At 49.3% G+C, this 22,517-nt stretch overlaps 2 long non-coding RNA genes across 6 annotated transcripts in view; both read left to right on the forward strand.

Moving 5' to 3' along the window:
• Nucleotides 1-2,193: 2,193 nt before the first annotated feature.
• Nucleotides 2,194-22,517, forward strand: part of LOC149126814 (uncharacterized) — a 77,193-nt gene continuing 56,869 nt past the window's right edge. Inside the window, exon 1 of one of the 4 annotated variants that reach the window (XR_016234793.1) lies at nt 2,194-2,707. This is a non-coding gene — a long non-coding RNA (uncharacterized LOC149126814). The remainder of the gene's footprint in view (nt 2,708-22,517) is intronic. The other 3 variants (XR_016234794.1, XR_016234796.1, XR_016234795.1) reach the window with 3 other exon arrangements.
• Nucleotides 5,060-11,969, forward strand: LOC149126815 (uncharacterized). 2 transcript variants are annotated; one of them, XR_016234791.1, is made up of 3 exons: nt 5,060-5,190; nt 6,819-6,952; nt 11,623-11,969. It is a non-coding gene; the product is annotated as an uncharacterized LOC149126815 (long non-coding RNA). The 2 variants fall into 2 exon arrangements; XR_016234790.1 differs by lacking the exon at nt 11,623-11,969 and adding an exon at nt 9,612-10,260.

The raw sequence follows: 22,517 nt of genomic DNA on the forward strand, positions 1-22,517 counted from the left end.
CAGGTTAATTTTTAAGTTGATAATGCTGTATGGCCCCTGAATGATGTTATAAATACTCAAATGGCCCTTGGCAGAAAAAAGACTCTCCGCCCTTGCTAGAAACTTCCCTGAAGTTGCGCACGACCTTCCTGCTTAGATTCTGTTGGCCAGTCCCAGTCTGTCACTCCCCCACTCGTGGAGGAACGACACCGGACCCTGTGCTGTTCTCTTTGCCCGGCCCTTCCTGGGTTTGCTGCCACCCCGCCCCCCGCCTCCGCGGAGGGGCAAGCACCCCCACCGCTTCCGTGGAGGAGCAGCACACCACCAGCCAGCTCTCTCAGGGGTTCCTCAGATGTTCCTCCTGCATGTTGTCTCTCTCCTCCTTTACAGTCCTCTTCCACCAATCCCAACTCTGCTGGCGTTCTCTCCCCATGCACTGAGCACGCTGCTTTCCTCCAATCAGTGGCAGGATCAGCTCCTGCAGCTTGTTAGTCGAATTGGTGAGGCAGTTGTGTGGAAGTTGTTTACTCCCTCTCAGCGCCATATGGTGGGAGATCAGATAAACAGAATTAGTCTTAGCGGTTCCAGTAATTTAGTCTAGTCTCGGTAATCTCAGTATTTGTCCTCAGTATTTATTTGTCCACTGTCTTAGTACTTATTTGTCTCCTGGGCGACGTGTCCTGCCATATTATGGGAGACGGGCCCTGCTCCCCACACCAGTCACCGGCTGTGTCTACCTGAAAGGCAGGTGGATGGTGGCCAGCTGCAGCCTGAGGGCTCTGTTGCTAAAGAAGAGACTAGATCCTGAGGGGCACAGTGGATGTGGTTTGTAGAGTGATATTCTAATCAATGTGTGAAATAAGAATAAAAGTATAGATTAAGTTATTAATAATTAAAGATGAGTATGGAAGATACTAATTTTTCTCCCCTGCGACTTGTTTTCTCTCATGGTATGTCAGTCTAGTGTAGTCTGTTAAACGTAGTATTTGGGGTGATTATTAGATGTTTAAATTTAGGTGCTAGAGTCAGTGTTGTAGCACAATGGGTTAAGCTGCTGCTTACAACTCTGGCATTTTATATCAGAGTGCCAGTTTGAGTCCCAGCTACCCTGCTTCTGATCTAACTTCCTGCGAGTGTGCCTGGGAAGGCAGTAGATTATGGCCCGAGTACTTGGGCTCTGCCACCCATGTCGGGGTACCATGATGGCATTGCTGGGTCTTTGCTTTGGTCTGGTCCAGAGCTGGCTGTTGCAGCCATTTGTGGAGTGAACCAGCAGATAGAAGGTCTCTCTCTATTTCTCTCTCTGTCTCTGTCTCTGACAATCTGCCTTTTAAGTTAGTTAATTAATTTATAAAAATTTTAGATGCTTTAAGAAAGTACTCTGTTTGGGAGAAAAAAGAGGAAAAAGCTACTTGTCTCCATCTTAGACAAACCTTGTCATTAGCATGATCTGCCCTGTTTTGGGTTGCACAGCCACGCTTGACAAACCACCACCAACTGATGACAGCTTACCCTAATGTCCTCCAATAAGGAGGTGGAAACAAACGGGTTTATTTAGTACTGAATTTGTCTACCGAAACCTATGAAACCAAATGTATACAATAGATACGATGGTCACTCATGTTTGTAAAATAAGAAAGATTTGAGCAAAACTGTGTATCACATGTTGCTTACTGCTGTGATGGTCAAGCTGAAAGATGTATAGATTAAGTAAACTTTTATTGAATGAGTTTGTGTAATACCCTTTATATGTTTGGCTTTGTTTGATTTCCATTTGTATACCATAGGCTGTGAGGGCGTATCCAAGGGAAGGAGTGATGTCTCTGTTCTCTGTGCATGGATAATACAAGTGAGGGCACGAGGAGAATTTAGCTCCACTCTAAATAGGAGTAGTATCTGGACAGAGAAGAGAGAAGGAGAAAGGGTGAAGGCCAAGTAGTTTTCTCATTGATAAAGGCACTCACAGCTGTGGAGCAGCAGTGGGGAAGCAGGCTGGCTGGAATGGGAGAGAAGCATGAGGGGCAATGTCTGCTGGTAGGGTCATCAGGAAGACCTCGTGGCTGGGGTAATGATCTGGAACTGTGTTCTGTTGTTACTGGACAAAACCGTCAGGTGCTTGCTGCTCATTACTGGACAGCCAGTGCAGCAGAGACAAGAATAGTAAGATGAACGGGTGTATCTCAAGAAGCTGGCAATGTTGGGGAAAGAATGATTTCTGGATCCAAAACATGGCCTTTCCGCTCAACAAGCCAGCAAAAAGACTTTTTTGAAAGGAAGGGGTAGCTGCTGTCAATTGATGATTAAGCAGATGTTCAGGCTTTGTTCTGAGGATTCTGGGGGAAATCTGGGGCCTCAACCAGGTGGCCGGCTCTTGATAATGGAGCTCGGCTGTTTGCAGTTGAGGGTTGCAGGCTTGCTCCTTAGCTGAGTGTGAGCTCTGCCATGCCGAGTCAGCTCCTTTCAGTAGGCTCCTGAAATTCGTATGCAAACGTCATTACCAGTCACAGGTAATTCCCAGTATCCGTAGTTGGGTTTTGTTAGTTAACCTATGACAAGGGACGGGAAGATGCCTTCATTATAGACATCCATAGGAGGCCCAGAGGCCCCCTGGGACGTTTCAGTGCAGATGAAGCAAGGATGAGGAATAAACCAAGCATTGGCAATGGCTCATTCTCCTGCTGACACGTTTGGAAGAGTGTGACTGCAGGGCACAGAAGAGAAAGACCAGGTAGGGATGAACCCAGGAGAGCAGGAGTGCTGTAGGAATCCAAAGGGGCTCATGGGAGTGGGTGGGACCAGGTTGTGAAATGTTTCCAAGAGTCCAAGGGAAATGGGAAATGGGAAAATGTTATCACTGGATGTGTTCAAAGGTGACAGCTAACCTTTGAGACTGTCCGTTTCAGAGCTGCGTGGAGATGTGGGCCAGGCTTCCTGAGGGTGAGGAAGCAGTGAGTGCCGAGGAAAAGCAATGCGGGTGGAGAAGGCGTGAGCCCCAGCTTGGCTGAACAGGAAGGAGGTGACCACGTCACAGGGAGCCGCTGATGACAGGTTGATGGCAGGTTGAGCTGTAAGGCAGAGAGGCAGCAGCCATAGAAAGGACCAGAGTCAGTGTGCAGAGAAGGGAGGTGGTGGACGTGAAGGCACTCAGGCACAGGGAGCCAATGCACGAGAGGGGGCTGGCCTTAGAAGCAAGAGTGTCTTCTGTACTTCTGGGGCTCAGAGGAGCCCAGCAGCATGGGCATGTCAGCAGAGGGCAAGGCTTAGGCTTCAGCTGGAGGCAAGGGTTGGAAGGTTTGGAGGGAGCTCTGAGACTCCCAGGGCTATGTACTCAGCTAGATGGGACAGGTGCCTGCTGACCTGTGGAGAGCAGGCCGAGCCGTGTGCGTGTTTCTTCCCCTAGGCTCTTATGCTTAGCAAGAGTGCAGGAAGGTGGCGTGCATGCATGCATGCGTGTGTGTGTGTATGGGGGGGGGGCTGCCTCAGTGACTGGCATGCAGGATTTGGCCAGGGTCTTAAGAAGGCAAAGCAGCCTCTGACAATGCACCTCTGGGAAGGCCAGGGCAGACAGGGAGGTTTGCGCCCCACTTCTTCCTTAGCAAGCTTCCCATAGTGCCTATTTAGCAATCACTTTGTAAGTGTCTCCAGGAGACCATTTCATTTTAAAAGAGCAGGTGGTGAAAACAGGGTTGGCTCCTTTTGGCCCTTGGACTCTTGGATTCTATGGCCCTGTTAAGCCCTAGCGGGGTTCTAAAGCCATTGTGTAGGGGAGGGGCGGCAATCAGCGCCCGCTGTGCTCGCTGCTGGTTGGGAGCGTGTGCCTCGTGGTCTGTGAGTTTGGGCTGTGGCTAGCTCCTCTTTCTCCACTTTCGTTAGTTCCATCTGGGGCCTGTACCCGCAGGACCTCACTGGCATTTTTATAGAATGGAGGAGGCCTTGGCTTCAGACAAAAGCAATGCCCACAGATACAGGAGACGCCTGCTGAAATCATGCTGGCTGTCCGTGCTTGCACATTCTGGGCAGACGCGAGGGGCCCACAGCCCAAGGATGGGTGCAAAATCTTGTTGGCACCAGACTTCTGACTGAGTTTCAGAGACAATGAGCAAAAGAGACAGATGGGAGAAGACAAGAGAAGGTGAGCCTCCAGGTAAGGACAGGGAACCCTGCAGAGCCCCTTGTCCCTGTCCTGTCCCTTTGCTCCCACTGAACTGTCTTCTTCCCAGGGCTGGCTCAGACAGAACATGTTTGTTTCTCAGGCCCTCATTAAACATGACTCTGCCGCACAGAGCAGATGTGCTGTGCACAGGTGTGTCAAAGTCCATGGCTGCGGGGAGTGGGGGGAGCATTCTGGTCTGGATACCAAGCACACGCACCTAGCCTGGGCAAAGTCCTCCCCAAGTCCGAGTGGCCAGCTTCCCTTCCTGTCCGGCTTGCGGGAGCAGGAGTGGGAGCTCCGTCTGCTTGTGCATCCGCAGCAGAGAGGGGTGCGTGGAGAGGCCAGCAATCTTCCAGGCCAGCTGCAAACTGCTGTGAGGTTGCTGGGAGCGCGTTGGAGCCAAGTACACCTGTGCCTTGTGAGCCACCAGATGCCTGACCCCTGAGATCTGGAGTTACCCCAAAGAGGGGAGCTGAGGGACCCTCAGGGTCCATGGTCCTTCTAGTTTACATACTGTGTTCAGTTCATGTTTTTTCCAGGAATCCAGTGTTGGCTTGTGCTCTGCAGCCAGAGGGTGGGGTATTAGGTGGCCGAACTGCTAGGTTTGGAAATTGTAATCTTTTTCTTTTTAAATATTTTGTTTGTTTTTGAAAGAGCAGTAGGGAGTGAGGGGTGAGAAAGAGAGAGAGAAAAGTTGGTTCAGTCCCCAGTGGCTGCAATGGCCAGGGCTGGGCCAGGCTGAAGTCAGGAGCTGGAACTCCATCTGGGTCTCTCACATGGATGGCAGGTGCCCCAGTACTTGGGCCATCCTCTACTGCTTTCCCAGGTGTATTAGCAGGGAGTTGCATCAGGGCTCAAGCAAGCAACTTAAAAAAGTGCTGTGCCCAACACTGGTCCCTGATCTCCTTTTCTTAATCCCCTGGGTGAGAGCCTGTGAGGATTCCAGTCGGGTCCCACAAGGGATGACCTTGAATACTCCTGAAAAAGAGCTACTTTAATGCAACTTCCCTGGAAGGCACAGGTTGAGATAAGTAGTGCCAAGCACGATAAGATACAAGGTTAGTGTTACCCAAGGCTTGGCCTCTGTCTGCCGGGTCACCTTGAAAAAAATCCCATGGGTCCCTCCCTGTGGAGTTGGAATGTGGGCTGATAAAACCAGCTGGTGCAGTGCACGGAGCTGTGGAGGGGCTGGTGTAGGTCGCTTCTGGAAAGGGCTTTGAACTCGTTGCACAGAAAAGCCTTGCAAGCAATGCTTCACAAACAAGGTTCAGGGATGGCGTCATTGTCCCCTGAGGCTCTGCCAGAGCCCGAGGACCTGGATGAGCCCCAGTCCCAGAGCACAAAGCAGTGAGGGAGGGGTCCAGCTTCCCCACTCCCACTGCATCCATGCTCCAGCTCTGTTTTTGTGTCAGTAGACGTTTAATTTGATTTATCTTCGTCCCGGTTAGGCCGGATGAAGTCAACTAGGCAACAAATCCGTGATTGTTTCTGAGGCGAGAGGGAGTCTCAAAGGCAGTTCTCTAACCACTTAATTACCCTCAGTTGCAAGAAAACTCAAAGCTTGGATTTAAATAGGGAATTTGCATATCCACACAGGCTTTCCCTCTGTTCACTTTCTCTCCAAACTTGAAGGCTTCTGTCGCACAGCCATCAGATAATCAAGAGTGTTTTTTTTTCCCCCAAAGCCTTGGCTAGAAAAGGGTGGTTATTAAGAAACAAAAACGTTTTCTGTTTTTGTTTTGGTTGCGTTCTGTGTTTAATAACTGTTGGGTCTGTCCTGCCACGCTGTTGAATTTTGCACGTGGTTCTTAGGTGGATGTTCTTTTTCTTGAGGGCCTGGTGCCTCCTGTGTCAACTGCTGTTTGACAGGACTCAGTCTTGACCCAGAAAAATAGATCGACTAACTTTGGTTGTCATCTGGACAGAAAGGCTGTCTCTGGAGCAGCTTTTGGGGAGACTCCATCTTCCCCAGAGATTAGAGGAATCCTTCCAGCCACTCTCTCTGCCACCGGCGGCACATGGAGAGCGGGATCTCGGACAGACTCCAAAGTGCAGCATCTCACGTGTCCTGTCCCAGGCAACAGCAGTGGGTTTTCAGGGAAGGAGAATCCCGTGACGCTGCGGGTCTCACTCCAAGGCTGTGTAGATCTCTGCCGTCTTGTATTGCTAAAAACAGCACTAATAACCAACTTCTGCCCAACTTCTGGCACTCTGGGTTCATCTTGCAGGAATCTCTTCCTACAGTGATCCTGCTGCTTTCTTGATGTTACTCTGTGGGTCCCAAGGACATGGCATGTTCTATTTCTATATCCCCTTGGCACTCTCCTCCTCCAAGCCACTCCAAGCCTTTTCATCCAGCTGGCCGCAGCAGCATCTGGAGAAAGGAACCCATAATCACCGCCTCCGTTCCTGCTCCTCCCAATCACTCATTGCTCCAAACAGGTGTTTGCCTTGTCACTTGTCTGACACCGCTCTGGCGAAAGTCGGCAAGGATCTCATTGCCAATTTGATGGCATAGTTAGGGGTTCCTAACCCCGAGGCTCTGAATTCGCAAGGAGAAGATAATTTATTTTCACCAGCCTCTAACTTATAAGTAGTGTTTCCTTTAATTATGAATGGAAGCAACAGACCACGGTAGCATTAACGGCATCCACAGCTATTTCAGTATCATGTTACACTTTTGCAGGTACCCTGAGTATTGTTTTCTTTCATTACCACTGGGACATTATGCTGGCTTATGGACTTCCTGCTTGATCTTGTTACTTAATACTTTAATGAAGAAGCACACATGTGACTATAGTGTAGTATTTTACTATTTCAGTAAGTATTTCAGCATAAGTAGTTTTATTTATTACTGCATGTATTGTCTTTTATGTATTTCATGTCATTATTTTTTTTAATTTTTGAAGCATGTTTTATTTAATATTATGGGTTTTTTCCACTTTACTAGTAAAACCCTGGTAAGTACAGAAACTTCTCAATTTGATGCAATCCCAATAGTTAATTTTGGCTTTGACTGCCTGCACCTCTAGGGTCTTTTCCAGGAAGTCATTGTCATGTCATTATTTTTTAAAGATTTATTTATCTGAAAGTCAGAGTTGTGGGGGAGAGATTGATCTTCTATCTCCTGGTTCACTCCTTGCAACAGCTGGGGCTGGGCAAGGCCAAAGCCAGGAGCCTCGAATTCCATTTGGGTCTTCCATGTGTGTGGCAAGGGGCCCAAGCACTTGGGCCATCTGCCTCTGCCTTCCCAGGCACAGTAACAGGAGCTGGATCAGCAGTAAAGCACCTGGGACTTGAACCAGCAAGGTGTCTGCCTCACAGGTGGTGACTTAAACCACCACAACACGGGCTCCAAACATTATTTTGCAATGGTGTCCATGACTTCGCCAGACTGTCAAAGAGGCCCATAGTCTGAAAGAGGGACCAAGAAGCCCAGTTTTCATCATCAGTTGTCTGATTTCTCTTGGGCACTTCTCTTAACAGTGAGACGGCTCCCTGCTGAATAACCTCTTAGGCCCTGCTTGCGTGAAACGGCTCTTTCCTGTGTGTTTTTGTTGACTCTTTCCTGGTTTTTTCTCTACTTCTTCTTTAGTTCATTTCTTCCATTTACGTGTTTCCCAGGATTCAGTCTTCCCATCCTCTCCTGCTCCCTCCCACTAATATTTATTGAGGTCCTGCTCTTCAGTAGCTGACAGTCCTTTGGGGGTACACACAAGTAAGTCTGTCATTACCATGCCATGCAGTCACGTGTGCCAGGAGAAATGCCTGGCCCAGCCTGGGGTGTTGGGAAGAGCACCCTCCTTGGCAGTGACCTTGAACTCAGGCCTGGAGGAGTCAGCTAGGCTTGGTGGTGAGAACAGAGTGGCATTTCAGCTGAGGCTGCACAAGGTAAGCCGTGATAACAGTGGGGCATTTTTCAAACCACGCTGTGAGCAGCTACCAGATGGTTTAAAGAGAAGTGCATTTTAGGAAGAAGGCTGTGGCAGAGATGGAAGGGGAAGCCCAGAGGTGGGGGACGAGTCCAGAGCCTGGGAAACACTGCCCTTGGCGCATTCTGGGATGTCCCTTTGCCACTTCCTGCTGCCCCCAGCAAATCAGCAGAGACACCAGAAGTCAGAGGTGTTTACGAGGACTCAAGGTCTTACTTTTGGTAAAATGGATCTCATGGACTCTATTTCTAGTGGGGGAAAGAGACCCCTCCTCCTCCCCTCCTGCCCTCCACCTCTGCCACTCACCCCCAGGATGACACTGGGCGACTGGCTAAGAAAACTGGGCTGCGGGGTGGGCATTTGGTGCAGTCGCTAAGATGCCTGCATCCCATATGGGAGTTTCTGGGTTTCAGTCTTGGCTCTGCTTCTGATTCCAGCTTCCTGCTAGTGCATATCCTGGGAGGCAGCAGTGATGACCAAGTACAAGTACTTTAGTCCCTAGTACTCATGTGGGAGACCCGGCTGGAGTTCTGGGCTCCTGGCTTCAACCTGGTCCAGCCCTGCCTATTGAGGGCATTAGGGGAGTAAACCAGCAGATGTAAGATCTGTGTGTGTGTGTGTGTGTGTGTGTGTGTCTGTATGTCTGTCTCTCTTCCTTTGTTTTTTAAAATTATTTATTTGAAAGGCAGACTGTGGCTTATTCCCCAAATGCCTGTAAAAATCAGGAACTCCATCCAGGTCTCCCACATGGGTAGAAGGGGCCCAAGTGCTCGGGCCATCTTCCACTGCCTTTCCAGCTACATTAGTGGAGAGCTGGATTGTGAACAGAGAGTCCAGAACTTGAACGATTGCTCTGATAGGGGGCGCTGGTATTGCAGGAGCGGCTTAATCCACTGTGCCACAATGCCAGCCCCCTTCTCTGCCATCCAAGCAAACAAGTAAAATAAAAACAAAAAGTGGGCATAATCTGAGCTAAGGAAAATTATAGACTGAAAGCCAGAACTGTAGAAATCCAGCCCTGGTGGTTCCTTGTACCCATGGCCCACTCTCTTTTTAGGTGGGGTGGGGTGCAAATGGCAGCCACTAGCAAACAGATTCCACCGTGAACCTCGACGAAAAATGGGAGCAAATGTTGGGCGTGATGGGCTGGGATGGAGATGGAGATTCCATGGAAGAAACAGGGTGGGGGAATGTTTGACGCAGTGTTTAAATCACTGTTCGGGATGCCTGCATCCCATAGCAGAGTGCCCAGATTGAGTCCAGCCTACTTTGCTTATGATTCAGCTTCTTGCTAATGTGCATCCTGGGAGGCAGCTCGTGATGACCCAAGTGGTTCCCTTGTTACCTGTTTGGGGACCCCCATTGACTTCTGGGTTCCTGTCTTTGGCCTGGCCCAGCCCTGACTGTTGTGGGCATTTGGAAGATGAACCAATAAATAGAAGCTCTTTGTCTTGTCTTTCTTTCTCTGTCTCTTTGCCTTTCAAATGAAATAAATATAAGTAAGTTTATTAAGTTTTAAAAGTGCCACTATATATGTCCTATTTCAGAGTGCTTGGGTTTGAGTCCTGGCTTGGTTGCCGATTCCAGCTTCTGGCTAATGTGATGGGGGCAGCACGTGAAAGCTCACAGACTTGGGTTCTGCCACTGCGTAGGAGACCCAGATAGGGTTCCCAGCTCTCAGCCTCCCAACCTGGTCCAGCCCTGCCTGTACAGGCTTTTGGGAGAGTGAACTAGTTGATGAAAGGTATCTCTTTCTCGTTTTGTGCATTTCCAATAAAAACAAGTTTAAATGAAGAAGAATTAACGAAGGTGGAATGTTGACAGTTGGGAGAGGAACAGCAGTCAATAAATTAAAAAAGAAGAAGGAAAAACCAAACTTCCTCTTCAGATCCTAAAATAAAGCAGCGACATCCTGACAGCAGGCGCAGGAGGCTGGCCTTCCGTGAGACAGGCACTTCAGCTCGGTTTTCTCATCATCTTCCCTCAGCCAGCTTTTGGCAGAGAAAGTTCACATTGTCCTTGTCTGCACTGACTAGTATTGGAAATTTCCTAAAGTAAATGGTCGAGTTCTTTGTGGATTAGGGAAATTGAAGGAGAACTTTTGAGGTAGTAAGAAAGAAAAGGGATGGAAGTGGACCCTGGAGAATACCTGGGGATCCGACTGGACGCTGCCTGCCCTCATCTCCTGCTCCCTGGGTGATTCTCGCATCTTCTCCCTGCAGCTGTTGAAAACCCGGCTTTGCAAAAATAGGACCTCACTGAAAGGAGTGTGGACTAGCTACGAAGCCATAAACTAATGATCCGGCATGGGCTGAGGTAGTCGTGGGTCAGCCTGGTAGTCCGTGTGCTGTCTTAGAACCACAAGTCCTGTGTGCGTGTTCCTGGAGTTTGTTGTGGCTTCATGGGGTGCCTCCCTACACAGTTTGGGATTTAGCATTAGAATGAGTAAGGCAGACAAGAACACTGTAGAAGCCCCAGAGGAGAAAGTCAATGAGGCTAAGGAACCAACGTGAGCAAAATCCCCATCCACCGTCCGCACTCGCACGTCTCATAAGGCAGAAGCTGTGACATGTAGGACCAGGAACCATTAGGGTCTGAGGAAGTGGACAGAGGGGTTAAAGCTGTGTGTGGTCTCTTGCCACGAGAGCCTATTTCACTTTAAATAAATTGAAGGAAAATAGAACCAGAAGTTCAGCGCCTGCGTCACACAAGCCAGGGACAGGCGTGAGCAACTCTGTGGCCACAGACCGTCTCATTGGACAGTGCTGCCTGGTCCCCCAGCCCCGGCCAAATCCCACCAGCTGCTGCTTTCTGTGCAGCCCACGGGTGCAGGATGGTTTTTACATTATTAAATGGCTGGGGGAAAAAATGGAAATTTGTCTTGTTTCTTGTTCTGTAAGTACTTACAAGTAGACTTGGTTTTGCCTCCTGGCTCATAAAGCCTAAAATGCTATTTAGATCTTGCTGGGAAGTGTTTGCCAGGCCCTGGGATAAAAGTGGCTTCAAATTACACTCGAGAAAACTGACCTGTGGCAGGTCACTCCCTCCATGTGCACCCAAGCTTGTGCTGAGCCTCCTGCAGGCCTCTCTTCTCCCATGGGACTCTGTTTTAGCCTCCCAGCAGAGAGAATGATGGGTTCCCTTGGCCACTCCGTGAGCCAGAGAGGGGAGTAGTCGCTCTTTGAAGAGACCTTGTCATCATTCACTTATGGGTCCCCGGCAGGGAGGACCCAGAGGGTCACGTGACCACAGCTGCCTGTTTGCAAAGGGTTTCAAGTGCCAGACACTGGGATTCTTTCCCTATTGGCTACAAGCAGAGTGAAAGACAGCTGTCATCCTGTAATCCCAAACCCCCTGTTCTTCTGTCATACCACTCCGGGATGATCTATGAATTAATATTTTAAAGGCCCTTTAATCATCTCATGATCAGTGCCCATTACGTTGCATTACATTCGTGTTGAGAGTTAAAAGCATTAATTTGTCCAATAGAACCATTTCAAATGTGCTACATTTTTAATAGCCCTGTTGGACATTTCTTTATTTTTATTTCTGTTTTAGAAAATACATGCGAATACTCCAGAAAGTTGGTGGAAAGTAGGGGGGTGCCCAGCGCTCTGTTGTGGTGGGTTAAGCTGCTGTCGGCAGCACCAGCATCCCTTAATGGGCGCCAGTTCAACTCCCAGCTGCTCCACTTCTGATCCAGCTCCCTGCTAATGCACCTGGGAAACCAGCGGAAGATGGCCCCAGTGGCTGGGGCCCAGCACCCACATGGGAAATCCTGGAAGAAGCTCCTGGCTTCTGACCTCAGATCGGCCTACTTCTTGCCATTTCAGCCATCTGGGGAGTGAAACAGCAATGGAAGACCTCTCTTCTTCTCTGTCCCTTTCTTTCTCTCTCTAATTCTGTTTTTCAAATAAAATAAATCTTTTTAAAAAAAAATTTATCTGGGGGCAATAAATGTTCAACCCCATGCATATGAGGAGTTTTTCAAAAAGTTTATAGAAAATGGGTGTTATGAAAAAAAATCTGTGTGGATTTCAAATTTTTTGCATCAAGATAAGCTTATCTTTTAATTCCATTTTCTGCCAGCTTTTTAAGAAGTTTTTAATTTATTCACTTATTTTATTTAAAAGACAAAACACAAAGAGATCTCTCATTTGCTGGTTCACTCCACAAATGCCCACAGCAGTTGGGGCTTGGCCAGGAACTCAATCTGGGTATCCCATGTGGGTGGCAAGGTTCCAAGTAGTTGAGCCATCATGCCCATCGTCATCCAATGCCTCCTAGCATGATGTTAGGAGGAAGCTAGAACAGGAAACAGAGGAGCTGAGACTGAAGCCCAGGCACTTTGGTATGAGATGTGAGTGTCCAAGCACTGTCTTAACTGATAAGCCAAAGGCCTTCCCCTCCTGTTGACCTTCTGAAGTACCCTCCTACTTACCATCTCAAAGGATGAAAGGGATCGGAGTGGGCACACTGCCTTAAATGGCGATGTGTGTATGAGCGCCTAGTGTAGGCTCTCTGTGGAATAGCTGGGTTACATGAAGGGAGACCAGGTCAACCTGTGATTGATCCTTATTACTTGCAGGTTGCGTATTTGTAAATTTGCCTCCTTGCTAACATTTATTTGTAACCCTCGAATCGATGTTCTCTGTGCTTTCCTGGCCATTTGTGGACATGCACAGGGTGGGGCAAATCTGAATTTCCCAAAAATAGACACTTCCCCAACTGAGGCCGCACAAGACCAGGCTCTGCCTCCTTGCTCCTCTGCTGTTCATGAACGTCCTTTGGGTGCCGTGGGTGCACCTTCTTGTGCTTGTTGCTGTTTAGCGAGGCCCTAAGCAGGATGCTGTCTAGTGTTCGTAAGCATCAGAAGGCAGTGGCGTGCTAACAGGCAGGCGCTCAGTGAGCTTCACTGGGACCTGAGCCGTAGCGGTGATGGCTGTGAGTTCCAGGTTACTGGGTCAAGAATAAGGTGTGTTTAAACAGAAACACACATCAACAAGGAGTTGTATTAATCAGTTGATGAAAATGTAGCTGGAGTTTCAAAGGAACCTACCTGTGTTTGGGGTGACTTCGTAGACGGAACTGCGTCTCCATATTTGTACACGCAAGGTCCAGCTGAGCTAGGGGGCCCATGGACCCCTCACTGTGAGTGCCTCTTCCTGGGCAGTTCACCTGGTGGCTGGCCTTTCTGTCCACAACGTATTTGAAGTCGAGGGAGTTGGCCCAGTAATACACACGCAGCCTGCTCCCTTGGCAGGATGGCTAGAACTCACTTCTCTAAATACTCTAAGTGGGCATGCTGACAGCTGAGCTGGTTCAGCAAATCTGCTGTGTGGTTCTGTGGAAGTTGCTTGCTTGCACTGTGTTCCAACCACAAAATCAAATGAGAACAACAAGTTTTGTTTTTTTTGTTTTTTTTTTTTTTTTTTTTTTAAGATTTATTTATTTGAAAGGTGGAATTACCAAGTGGCGGGGTGGAGGGATCTTTCATCTGCTAGTTCACTCCCCAGATGGCCGCAGTAGTTGGAGCTGTGCTGATGCAATGCCAGGAGCCAGCAGCCAGGAGCTTCTTCCGGGTCTCCCACGCGGGTGCAGGGGCCCAAGGACTTGAGCCATCTTCCACTGCTCTCCCAGGCCATAGCAGAGAGCTGGATTGGAAGAGGAGCAGCCAAGTCTTGAACTGGCGCCCATGTGGGATGCCAGCACTGCAGGTGGTGGCTTTCCCCCTCTATACCCCAGCACAGGCCCTGAGAACAAGTTTGACTTAATTCACAGGTGGGGCAGGTAGAAGATCAGGTCAGTTATGAAAATCACTTGGCTATGCTGTGGCTATATAGGTTTGGATTTTTCCAGGGGAGGGACATGATTTTATGCCTGGAAAGCGTGAAACAGATAGGAATAGATTCATTGAATCCAGGCACATTGACTGATGGGAAGGTTTAGTAAAAATTGCTTGGCTTTGGGGGAAGCCAGGAGCATAAGAAAAATATCTGAAGGGAAGAAGATAGCAAGGGCACCTGTCTACTCATTGTTCAGAATTCAACAGGTAGAACATCGTACGTGTTGGAAGGCTGCTGGGTGTTAGCCTGAGCAGTTGAATGTTGGCTGAGGCTTTGATGATGTGTTCTAAGAAGCTTGTTCTCTTTTTTCTTTTCTTCTTTAAAAGGGGGCACGTTTCCTCAAGGTTATTGAGAGCACTAGGGTTTCTTTCCTACATGAGAAATGCAGCTGGAGCATTTCTCCCTGTTTGGAAGTGTTCCTGGGTCAGCTTTAGCATGGCTGTAACTTGTCGGTGCCAAAGCTGCCTCCTGATTGTGCACTGCTTCCTGTGGCGACTTATATGTTAGCACCGGTGTTCATCAAGCATGGGAGTGTTCTTAGGATGATGTCTCCAGAGGGGTGTGTGTGTGTGTGTGAGAGAGAGAGAGAGAGAGAGGGAGGGAGGGAGAGAGAGACTACAGAACACCCCGTGCATATTCCAGAGCAGTAGAGGTCATTGGCTTTAGGACAGACCTGCCCAAGCTCCAGAAGGCGAGGGCCTGCACTGGATCACTGGATTGCTTCCTCTGCTTGGCAAAGGAAACAAGTGTCCCTCCAAAACTCATCACGTCCCTGGAGCCAGCTTACCTGGGCTGGTTCCCTCCCACATCAGTGGAACCACCACTCCCCGAGGGCCTGAGTCCTCTCCTCTAATCTTCCACATCCAAGACCCAGGTTCCTGCATCTGGTGTGCGGATTGCCAACTCCCCAATAACCCCATATTCATGCATCTCTTCTAAGCCACAGCCAGCACTTCAGTTCTAACCCCTCACGTTTTGCCGTTGGCCCATTCTGAAGCCTTTGAACATGTCTTTTTCTTCCTCCCAGATCTGTCTCTTTTACCATCAAAGGGCTTGAGTCTCTTTTTGATTAAAGCCTTCTGACAACTCCCCCATCACCTTCAGGATAAAGGCTGAGCAGCCATATGTGACAGGCGAGACTGCGGAGTGTGGCTCCTGTGTGCCCAGCCCAGCCTCCCTCTTTGAAATCCCCAACTTGTTTGGCAAAGTGCAGGTCTCTTTGCCTTTGTTGGCACTGGTTCTTCTGTCCAGAAGTGCCTTCCTATCGTCTCTGTTTAGGAAACTCATTTGTTCTTCTTCTTCTTTTTTTTAATCTATTTATTTGAAAGGCAGAGTTACAGAGAGCAGAGAGCAGAGAGCAAGAGAGTGAGAGAGAGAGAAAGACAAAGAGAGAGAGAAAGGTCTTCTAACCACTGGTTCACTCCCCAGTTGGCTGCAATGGCCAGAGCTGGGCCAATCTGAAGCCAGGAGCCAGGAGCTTCTTCTGGATCTCCAGTGCGGGTGCAAGGGCCCAAGGACTCAGGCCATCTTCTGCTGCTTTCCCAGGTCATAGCAGAGAGCTGGATCAGAAGTGGAGCAACCGGGACTCAAACCGGCGCCCATATGGGATGCCGGTGCTGCAGGCGGTGGCTTTACCTGCTATGCCACAGTGCCAGCCACCCCCCCATCATTTGTTCTTTAAGCCTTTGCTCCAGGGCTTTGCTTTAGAGTGGATGATAATAAAAACATATTTAGCAGTTGATCTGTGGGTTCTGCGTAAAGAGGACAGGTGCCACGGAGAACTTCTCATTTGGCTTTGCCTCAAATATGTCAGGTAACTGTCATCTGGTTTACATCCTTTGTGCCACTACCATTCACATGGAGGCAAACATTATGCACCCTGTATTATTCAGCAAACACTTAACATACTGTGACTTTTGTTCCAGACTCTGCTGAAAAGCAAATATCATACTAAAGTGAGTTACATGAATTTGTTTTGTTTCTTGGTACTTTAGCAGTTATGCTTACAGTATTTTATAGGCGGTTAAGTGTGAATTGGCATTATGTATGAAAATGTATATACCTCAATTAAAACACACTTCATTGTTAAAAAATGCTAACAATTGTGGATGGTGCTGTGGTGCAGCAGGTTAAGCCGCCTGCAAAGATGACATCCGGTATGAGAGCTAGTTTGAGTCCTGACTGTTCCACTTGTGATCCAGCTTCTTGCTAATGCACCTGGAAAGGCAGCAGATGATGGCCCAACTGCTTGAGCCTTTGCACTATGTGGGGGAACCCAATGGAGTTCCTTGCTCCTGGTTTCATCGTGAACCAGCCCTGGACATTGTGCCGTTGTGGCCATTTGGGGAGGAAGCCAGAGGATGGAAGATCTCTGCCCCCTTCTCTCTCTCTCTCACTCTCCCACCCCCCTCTCTTTTTAACACTGCCTTTCAAATAAATAAATAGATAACATTTTTTAAATAAGCAGCTGGAAAAATGGTGCCAATAGATTTGTTCAGTGTGGACAAACTTTCCATTTGTAAAAATGTACCATCTGAAAACAGCAATGAAATACAACACAATAAAAATAAGATATGCCTGTCATTGGTTTTTCTGTTTCAACCTTGTCTGGATTACAGGTATCTGTGAATGAATGACTGTCTCCTTCCCTCGTGGGACTTACAGTCTAGTCAGATAGCACTTGTTTCTCCTGACACAATTACTTTCTGCAAGACTACGGGCTTCTTGGAGAGTGCATATCAATTCTCTCATTTTGGTGTCTTTGACCTTGTCCTGCATGGTGTCCAGCCTGCAGCATGCTCAGTTGGTGTCTGGCCGGGATGCCCAGTGTGTGGGCTCATAGTTCAGGGTGTCAAGGTGCCCATAGAACTCAAGGGCTGAAGAGATGTTGGCAACAATGCGTATCTGTGAAGATAAAACCCCACAGGACCAGTGCACTTGCACTTGTTGTCCCTCCTAATGCAGCGTTTTCCCTTCTAGTTCTTTTTTGAATGGAATCCTGTCACCCACTCATTGGTTTTATGTAGCTCCCATTGAATAGAGCTCATTGGGAATTGTGCCGATTAGATTAGATTAGTTAAAAACTCAGAATGTGGGCAGTTTTTGAAATGCTAATTAAAAGTTATCAGGCTGCATTTGTGACTTGAAACCCCCTTTTCCCCCCTCCCTATCTTTGGAATTTACTTTCCAGAGGAGATGGTTTTTAAAAAGGTAGCTGCCACGGATGGGAGCATCTTGTCTTAAAAACGTCTTCAGGACCCCGCAGTGAAATGACAGTGTTGTGTGTCCCCTTGCACTTTGAAGGGTGTCAATCGGGGCTGGAGAGGATGTAGCTGGCCCCCAGGTGACAGCCGGCAGCTGCTTCTCTGCAGGTGGCGCGTTCGGATGGTGCAAGTAGACCGCCTCCCTACTCCTGCAGGTCAGGAGAGGATCTCACAGGGTCTGGGAGCTGTTTGGGCCTCTGTGGCCTGCACACCTATCATCACGCTGCATTCGTCATCATGCCTGCCTGCAAGGAGCCCCAGGAACCTTCAGAGGGCAGACAACAGCGAGTGTAAAGCCCCCAGACTCCACCTCCACCCCCTGCTACCTTCCTCTGGAATCGTCCACCCAGGCCCTCAACGCTGGTGCTTGCAGTAGAATGTGACTTTCTGGGCCTGGTGCCAGGGACTCACACAGGACCCTATTCAGCCCTAACTGTGTCCCCTCCTGGTGCCTGGGGGAGGGGGCAGCCCAGCAGCGCTGCCTGAGAGACTGGAGTGGGAGCTTGCGTGGGCTACCCCAGGGCAGGCCCAGGCGAGAGCTAGGAGGCTGCTCCGACAAATGGCCCCATTGTATCTGGCCCGGGAGAGTGCAGCGAAGAGCTCTCGATGGAGGAGCCCCAGTGTGTTTGTAGGGTTTGATCCCAGGGAACCCGGGGAAGCCAGGTGGTGAGCATGTGCCGGGGCCACGGCTGGGGCCACGGGCTGGCCATGTGCTTTGAGTTTCGGCTTCCTTTCTTTTTCTGAAGGTGGTTGGTTGATTCATACAAAGTGCTTAACGATCCCTGCCATGCGCACTGCGAGGGGGGATCCGATCCCCTTTGATGTGCGGGGGCTTTTTCAGAGGTTCCAAAAAAACAGTTCAAAAGGTTTACTTTGGACACCACACCTCCAGCACATGTCAAAGTCAAGGCCAGGCTCCCCAGGCAGCGTGCTGGAGAAAACATTGTGTGCTGCAGAAACATTTCTCTTCCCTGAGAACAGGCTTTCTGACTTCAGACTGTCCTGATGGCAGAAAGAGGAGAAGTAAGCAAAAGAAAATAAATAAGCTCAGAGGGCTTTTTTTTTTTTTTTTTGAACGTCCAGGGAGGCAGGGGTGTGCTGGGGCCCCCCAGCCCTGTTGAAATCGGGTGGTGAGAGCAAGCCGATGATTTGTCTGCAGTGGCTGGTCTCCCCTCTTAGTGTTCAGACCTCAGCTACATCTGAGGGAAATACAGGCAGAGAAAGCCATCTGGCCATCCCTTGTGGGTCAGATCACAGTCCTGCCTGGGTTTGTTTTCGGTTCAACGGTGCTGTCCTCTCTGTCGCCGCTCCTCCACTGTGTGTGTGACTTTGGGTTGGCTGGGCAAGCATGGGGGTGCAGGGTGCTGGGCAGGAGGCAGGACTGGGGGCACAGGAAAGGAAAAGCTGAGACTTGCAGCGAAATAATTCATGGTGCTTCACTGTTCCGAGGGGTTCCTTGCCCTCCCTGTCCCCGAGGTGTGGGCAAGGGGTGGGATGGGCTGGGAGTTCCGCCAGAATCGCTAGAGAAAAGCAAAGCAGAACCGTGTCTGATCATGGCCGTGGCTGTGGCCTTGGGGCAGGGGTCTGGGGAAGGAATTTCTTCTTTCCCTTGCTGTCTATCTCTCAGGAGCTCTGGAGGCCCTTAGAGGAGTCATTTTTCTGTTTTGTGGGCAGATTCCCCATTGTCTCTGCGTTGACAAAACTGCCACGCTCCGGAGAGGGGATGGCTGGTGGAATCCAGATGTCCTAATTCTTTCTAAATTAAGGCCAACACTGGCTCAGCATGGCCCAGAGAGCAGGATCCGGGGTGTTTGCTAGTCCGGGAGAAGGAACGAGATGCCAAATCTCCCACAGCTCCGTCACCCATGCCCGTCACACAGTGTGACTGCCCCAGCAGCCCCCAGCTGCCTTACCAAAGCTGGCATCTCTGAAATACCACCCAAGGGGCTTTACACAGCTTTGTGGGAGTCTCCTGGGGCCAGCTCTACAGAGAAATCAGCAAATTACAGGAACATGGAGCTGTATTCTGTGTTTCCTGCAACATGTCCCTCTTCAGTCCCTGTTCATAGGTGTCCCTCCATCTTGGTCACTGACCGGTTCCACAGGTCTCCTCCCTCTGGTACAGCTGAGAATAACCCCCGGGTATCCCCCGAGTCTTTGGATTAGCAGTCCGGCGCCTTAACCACTCGGCCACTTTGCCATTCCTTCCCCCGAGTCTTTGTTGAGCTGAGCTCCGTCTACTGTCCCGCTGGTGGAAGAACTCCATGAACTGTTCCTTGTCTTCTGTGGGTCTGTATCCGTGGAGACCCCTCTGATTTCAGAGCGCTCTGCTCCTCCGTGTGGGTCTTGGCAGCGCTCTGTGTTTTCTGAAATCTGTCCTTCTCAGGGGAGGTCGGTCTCCACCCAGGCAGGGTCACGTTCTGTCGTTCCGTGTCCTCTTCCGGCAGCCCCTCCCTGCTCGACGCCCTTGGTTCTCACTTGCCTTCTAGAACACACGCCAGCATTCTTTAAGTGTCCGTTTCTGATTGAGCTGGCGGTGCTATCCTCCTGTTGAGGTGTGCTGGGTCAAGCGCTGCGAGGTGTTTATCAGTTAACACACAGAGGAGCCCCGCCTGGAACCCCGTCTTTACACATGAAAATATCATCTCTTAGCAAGTTAGACTCGTAGGAAGTGGTTGAGAAGCTCCACGAACACAACATCAGATTCTCTTTTCTAAGCCACCCTCCAGTTCCTACACTTGGATGTTCCTCTAGTGCCCCACATAACCAGCATGGAGAGGTACTGAATCCCAAGTGATACTGAGTCTAGTTCATGCAGGTGCGCCTTATTTAATCTCAGTGGACCCTGTAGATGAACATCGTCCTTCCCATCAGTGAGCAATGAGGCAACTCATTAGTCTAAAGAATCAGGTCTAGACTTACTTGCCGACAACACAGAGTGAGATCAGGCTCTGTTCCTCTTCCTTGTGTCAGTCTGGCTTCTGAGCTTGCTTGTGCCTCATTACCTTTTCCTTGTCTACTTCGGTACTGGGCATCCAGGCCAATTTACTGCGTTTCCCTGGCTCCTGGAAAGTAGTCTTCCAGCTTGAGGCACCACATGGACTAGGACAGCGACAAAGGAAGACTTGAGAGATTATCTCCAAAACTATCAGTGCAATGGGCTGGGTGCATTTCCACGTAGTCTAGGACCAGTGAGGGGAGGACATGTTCCTAAAGTCTAAGGAATGAGAACTTGGATAGTCATACTGGGACCACTGCAAAACTGGACAGTTTGAGGGAGAGGGAGTATCAGTGATTGCAGGAAGGGAAAATGGATTTCAATGGCACAAAAATCTCGTTTCGAATTGGGAGGCCTCTTGGCTTAGAACAGTGTCGCTGATGGAGATCCAGGAGGCCTGCCTTACCTTTGCCCATTAACTATGGGCAATGTGCATCAGCGTATTTTATCATCTGTTTGGGCTCCATGGCTAGACGCTAAACTTCTCGAGGGCAGGATACTGTCACATAAACCTTAGTGCTCAGCAGGAGTGCCTCGGATGGAGCAGACACTCAGAGACAGTAATTGATCAATGAGTCCATTGACGTGTGATTAAACACTCAGTTGAGTGTTTAGGTGTCTGCCTGCCACTTGTACTCTAAGTTGAACATCTTGAACCCCTGTATTTGTTAGAGCATAGGCCAAAGTGTTAAAACAGAAATACCGCCAAAATATAGTGATGTAAACAGAATTGGGGGGCTGGTGCTGTGGCATAGTGGATTAAAGCCCTGGCCTGAAGTGCTGGCATCCCATATGGGTGCTAGTTCTAGTCCCAGCTGCTCCACTTCCGACCCAGCTTTCTGCTTTGGTGTGTGAAAACAGTACAGGATGGCCCGAGTCCTTGGGCCCCTGTACCCACGTGGGAGACCCGGAAGAGGCTCCTGACTCCTGGCTTTGGATTGGCGCAGCTCTGACCGTTGCGACCATCTGGGGAGTGAACCAGTGGATGGAAGACCTCTCTCTCTGTCTCTACCTCTCTCTGTAACTCTTTCAAATAAAAAACAAAACAAAACAAAAAGAATTGGAATTCCTTTTTGTTGCTGTTGTTATTTTTTTTCTATTCTTTTATTTATTTATTTATTTTTATTTGACAGGTAGAGTTATAGAAAGTAAGAGAGAGGGAGACAGAGAGAAAGGTCTTACTTCCATTGGTTCACCCTCTAATGGCCACTATGGCCAGCGCTGCGCCACTGTGAAGCCAGGAACCAGGTGTTTCCTCCTGGTCTCCCATGGGGTGCAGGGCCCAAGCACTTGGGCCATCCTCCACTGCCCTCCCGGGCCACAGCAGAGAGCTGGACTGGAAGAGGAGCAACGGGAACTAGAACCCGGCACCTGTTGTTATTAAAGGTTATTTATTTGAAAGTCAGAGTTACAGAGAGATAGATCTTCCATCTGCTAGTTCACTCCCCAGTTGGCTGCAACAGCTAGGTCTGGTCCAGGCCTAAGCCAGGAGTTTTTTCTGGGTTTCCTATGTGGGTAGAGGGGCCTAAGCACTTGGGTCATCTTCCTTTGCTTTTCTCAGGCCGTTAGCAGGGAGCTGGATTGAAGTACAGCAGCCAGGACAAGAACCAGCACCTATTTGGGGTACCAGCATCACAATCAGTGGCTTAACCCACTAATTAGGGCACAATGCTGGCCCTGGAATTCCTTTTTGATTATGTAACAGTCCAGGGGTTAGTGGACTGGAGCTGGATACAGGGCAAAGGCTACAGCTGTAGAGAGCAGGACAGAGGAAAAGCGCCAGGAGTGTGGCCTTGGATCCTTCCCCAGGGCCATGACCTAGAAGTGATATCACACACCCCATTGGCTACAGCTTGGTCACGTGGTTCTACCAAGCTGCAAGGGAGGCTGGGATCTGTAGGACTTATGCCCAGGTACTGCTCAGGAGCTCTGTTATTAAAAGTGGTAGAAATGGATGTTAGTGGGGTCCGTAGCCTCTGATGTAGTCCCTAAGGTAATTGTTCCCTAAGAGCCTCCCCATTCATCTGATTCAGTTGCAAAATCAATCTTGGGTGCAGTAGTTTTGCCTATTTTGATATGATGACTCACTTATAATTTCTGTGATTCCATGGTGAAATCCGGTTTTAAATGTGGGGGTCTGGAATTTGTATTTTAGTTTTTACATGAAAGATACTCACTTCTCTCTAAACACAAAAGGGTCTGAAAAAGTTCACACGCTAGCAGATTCTTACAGATTCGGGAAGGGTGGAGCCTGAGTGTAGTGATGAGAGTGAGGAGGGGGAAGGGGTGGGGGAGGGGAGTTCGGAAGAGCTCTCCTGGGAATCAGAGTTCTCCTGGATTGGACAG

The sequence above is a fragment of the Oryctolagus cuniculus genome, chromosome 5 (assembly GCF_051225735.1).
Source record: "Oryctolagus cuniculus isolate XC-2025 breed Fujian yellow rabbit chromosome 5, ASM5122573v1, whole genome shotgun sequence".
Taxonomy (NCBI): Eukaryota; Metazoa; Chordata; class Mammalia; order Lagomorpha; family Leporidae; genus Oryctolagus; species Oryctolagus cuniculus.